Here is a 5,000-nt window from a genome sequence, read left to right as displayed (position 1 = left end):
TCACAGGAACTGGATAACTCGTACACCAATTCCTGTTTTGACATTCATTGAACAAACACCACATGGATTTAATCACATGCATCTTAATCCTCCAAGGTAATTTTCCAAGAATTATCATTGAATTCGAGATACACAAAGACTTTACAATGTCTCGGTGTACCTATTCTTCAATTTTTGTATATGTTTATTATTTTTTTGCAAAAAACAATGTAATTTTCTTTCCCCCCCCCCCTCAATTATAAAAAAAATTATTTTCACCTTACAACTCTTGAAAAGTCGCATTGCGACGAAAACCGGTTTGAATTAATATATATATTTTTTAAAAAAATTTTTATAATTTCCCATACACCTATTTTCATTAAATTTTACCTTCAATATATACTGTATATATATAAATCAATAAATTTTTCCTTGCATTTTACCTTCAATTTAGCATTCTGCCTATTTGTAATTTTTCCTTGCCTATATATAATATATATATATATATAATATATATATATATATAAATTTAACAATTGAGGATAACTTCTTAATAAGGTTATAACAATAAATTATCAGGTAGTTAGCGTGAAAACCTCATAAAAGAAAAGAATTCGAAAAATAGACAGAGAGACAGATACTCAGGCAGGCAGACGAATTGATAGATAGATAGATAGATAGATAGATAGATAGAAAGGTAGGTAGATAGATAGATAGATGGAAAGGTAGGTAGGTATGTACGTAGGTAGATAGATAGATTGATAAATTGATTGATTGATTAAAGCAAAGAAGAAAAGGCAACAGTCTGGCAAGACTTGTCAAGGACATTTAATTTAGCTTTATAATAAAGGGTAGAGATAGTCTCTGACAGCTGATTGTAGGATATCCAAACTATTGCAACATCGTGTCGACCGAGGATTCCATATGCTGAGCATTCCGTCGTCAAAGAGAGAGATATGTTAAATATGTGTAACCCTAGACGAAAGTTCCTCACCAGTCATAGTTGTTGCGGTTCCTTATGTCTAGGAAGGGAGGTGAAATCCAATTAAATGTAGTTAATACTGGTATTCATTAGGTAGATCAAAGGCGGCGAGCTGGCAGAAACGTTAGCACGCCGGGCGAAATGCTTAGCGGTATTTCGTCTGTTGCTACGTACTGAGTTCAAATTCCGCCGAGGTCAATTTTGCCTTTCATCCTCGCGGGGTCGATAAATTAAGTACCAGTTACGCACTGGGGTCGATGTAATCGACTTAATCCGTTTGTCTGTCCTTGTTTGTCCTCTCTGTGTTTATCCCCTTGTGGGTAGTAAAGAAATAGGTATTTCATCTGTCGCTACGTACTAAGTTCAAATTCCACCGAGGTCAACTTTGCTTTCATCCTTTGGGGATCGATTAAATAAGTACAAGTTACGCACTGGGGTCTATATAATCGACTTAATCCGTTTGTCTGTCCTTGTTTGTCCCCTCTATGTTTAGCCCCTTGTGGGTAATAAAGAAACAGGTATTTCGTCTGCCGCTACGTTCTGAGATCAAATTCAGCCGAGGTCAACTTTGCCTTTCATCCTTTCGGGGTCGATTAAATAAGTACCAGTTACGCACTGGGGTCGATGTAATCGACTTAATCTGTTTGTCTGTCCTTGTTTGTCCCCTCTATGTTTAGCCCCTTGTGGGTAATAAAGAAACAGGTATTTCGTCTGCCGCTACGTTCTGAGTACAAATTCCGCCGAGGTCAACTTTGCCTTTCATCCTTTCGGGGTCGATTAAATAAGTACCAGTTACGCACTGGGGTCGATGTAATCGACTTAATCTGTTTGTCTGTCCTTGTTTGTCCCTTCTATGTTTAGCCCCTTGTGGGTAAAAAAGAAACAGGTATTTCGTCTGCCGCTACGTTCAGAGTACAAATTCCGCCGAGGTCAACTTTGCATTTCATCCTTTCGGGGTCGATTAAATAAGTACCAGTTACGCTCTGGGGTCGATGTAATAGACTTAATCCGTTTGTCTGTCCTTGTTTGTCCCCTCTATGTTTAGCCCCTTGTAGGTAGTAAAGAAATAGGTATTCATTAGGTAGATCAATGATCAGAGAGAACGGTGAGATAGTAATCCGTGGCGAAGGAAAACGGCTGCCAACAGTTCCAAAACACATCTATGTCTGTTTATTGGACTTTCTCTTTCTCTCACAAACTCAAAACGAACCCACCTCTTTATTACATTCCTCTCTTAATGTTTACCTGTCATACCACATATAAATATTCAATACATCATCGTCACCTATTGCAAATTATATCTACTCACACACACACACATACTAAATCACACAAACACACTCATGCGCATTCATTCTCACAATTTTGCATAGCTGCACACTCAGTCAAAGACAGGCATTTTCGAAACGTTTTACAATTCCCAATGCCAATATACTCTCCAAAATTTCTTTCTTTCGCCTCCGTTTTTGTCTAACACTGTCAATCTCTCTATCTAGTTCTTCACTCTTCTCTCTTAAAATTACGATTCATATTTGCACCGAGTGACATGACATTTTCTGATCATAATGTTAAAATGCTGTGTGTGTGTGTGTGTGTGTGTGTGTGTGTGTGTGTGTGTGTGTGTGTGTGTGTGTGTGTATGTGGTGTGTGTGTATTTGTGTGCGTGTGCTTATGTGAATGTACATGAGTGCTTGTGTGCGTATAAGTGTGTTTGTGCGTGTGTAAATATACTGATTTGTATATATATATATATATATATATATATATACATATATATATATGTATGTATACATATATATATGTATGTACACACATATATATACACATATACACACACACCACACACATCTACGTAAGTGTATTATATATATATATATAATATATATATATATATATTATGCGTATACGTATATATCTAATATACGTATATATATATATATAATATATATATATATATATATATATATATATATTAAGGTATGTAACACATACATATTTACATACATACATATTTACATACATACATACATACATACATACATACACACACACATACATATAAATGTTCCTATTTTATTATTCGTCTTCTGCTCCCCTCCAGAACCTTTTAAATCTCCCCAACCTAATCCTTATCCAACCTATACCGATAACATTGTATAATTTCTGAACACTATTAGCTAATACTCTCCAATTCATCTATTTCTGAAACCTACAGAGACGTTTTTCTCTCTGTCTCATTTGTGTTCTCCCCGTGGTTTTCACCCGATCGACTTCTCTTACACAGACATGTCAAAAGTAAATAGACACCCATATTTCTGAAAGAATTATTTCTGGAATCAAAATAACACCGTTTGATGTATTTCATCCTTTTGTTACCATGTTTCTATTAGAATACGCTACCTCTGTTTCAGTTGATTTTTTTAAATGATATAGACTTTAGTGAAGTACTTGTTATTGTTAAGGTGGTGGTAAAGAGGCAGCGAGATGGCAGAAACGTTAGCACGCCGAGCGAAATGCTTATCAGTATTTCGTCTGCCGTTACGTTCTGAGTTCAAATTCCGCCGAGGTCGACTTTGCCTTTCATCCTTTCGGGGGGTCGATAAATTAAGTACCAGTTACGCACTGGGGTCGATGTAATCGACTTAATCCGTTTGTCTGTCCTTGTTTGTCCTCTCTGTGTTTAGCCCCTTGTGGGTAGTAAAGAAATAGGTATTTCATCTGTCTTTACATTCTGAGTTCAAATTCTGCTGATGTCAACTTTGACTTACATCCTTCATTGTTCAATAAAATAAGTAACAGTTGAGCACTGGAGTTCATGTAATCAAGTTACCCCTCCCCTAAAACTGCTGGATATTTTTGTTCCAAAATTTGAAACCAATTATTAAAGTCAGCGAACAGGTAAAGTCCTTAGCGATATTTCGTCCGTCGACTTTTATATTCTATCCTTCCGAGGACGATATACGAGCTGGCAGAAACGTTAGCACGCCGGGCGAAATGCTTAGTAGTATTTCGTCTGCCGTTTCGTTCTGAGTTCAAATTCCGCCGAGGTCGACTTTGCCTTTCATCCTTTTGTGGTCGATAAATTAAGTACCAGTTACGCACTGGGGTCGATGTAATCGACTTAATCCGTTTGTCTGTCCTTGTTTCTCCTCTCTGTGTTTAGCCCCTTGTGGGTAGTAAAGAAATAGGTATTTCGTCCGGCTTTGCGTTCAAACGGCACCGAGGTCGACTTTGTTAGTCATCGATAAAGTACTAGTCTTCTCCCACTAAAATTTCAGTCCTTGTACCTATGGTAGAAAGGATTATTAAGGTGGTAGTGGTACCGCTCTGAGTTCAAATTCCGCTGGGGTCGACTTTGGGTTACATCTTTCTGAGATCGATACAATAAGTACCAGTTGAATACTCGGGACGATGTAATCGACTTAACCCTCCCCTGAAATTTCAATTTGCGCCTTTAATAGAGTGGATTATTAAGATGGTTTTGGGGCGGCAGGCTGGCAGAAACGTTCGCACGCCGGGGAAAATGCGGTATTTCGTCTGCCGCTACGTTCTGAGTTCAAATTCCGCCGAGGTCAACTTTGCCGTTCATCCTTTCGGGGTCGATTAGATAAGTACCAGTTACGCACTGGGGTCGATGTAATCGACTTGATACGTTTGTCTGTTCATTTTTGTCCCCTCTATGTTTAGCCCCTTGTGGGTAATAAGGAAATAGGTATTTCGTCTGCCGTTACGTTCTGAGTTTAAATTCCGCCGAGGTTGACAATGCCTTTTATCCTTTCGGGATCGATTAAATAAGTACCATTTACGCAATCAATTCTTCTCCCCACCCTTGAAATATTTGTAAATAACCCCTAAAATGTGTGTATATATTTCACAAATCTGTATAAATTAAGAATATCAGTCCATAGACCCTAACAATACTTTGAATTTAACTAGTTACATACCAAATTAATTTCCGAAAAATTGACAAGTTACATTCCTTTAACTGCAAAAATTATTGTCAACAACGAAAATGGATAAAATCTAAGATCTTGAAAGT

At 37.4% G+C, this 5,000-nt stretch overlaps 1 long non-coding RNA gene across 1 annotated transcript in view; it reads right to left on the bottom strand.

The window, feature by feature from the left end:
• Positions 1–2,795, bottom strand: part of LOC118761181 — a 26,500-nt gene extending 23,705 nt beyond the window's left edge. Inside the window, exon 1 of the long non-coding RNA XR_004997196.1 lies at positions 2,775–2,795. This is a non-coding gene — a long non-coding RNA (uncharacterized LOC118761181). The remainder of the gene's footprint in view (positions 1–2,774) is intronic.
• Positions 2,796–5,000: the final 2,205 nt, after the last annotated feature.

This window comes from Octopus sinensis, unplaced genomic scaffold (assembly GCF_006345805.1).
Source record: "Octopus sinensis unplaced genomic scaffold, ASM634580v1 Contig10219, whole genome shotgun sequence".
NCBI lineage: Eukaryota > Metazoa > Mollusca > Cephalopoda > Octopoda > Octopodidae > Octopus > Octopus sinensis.
This window is presented reverse-complemented; position numbering and strand designations above follow the sequence as displayed.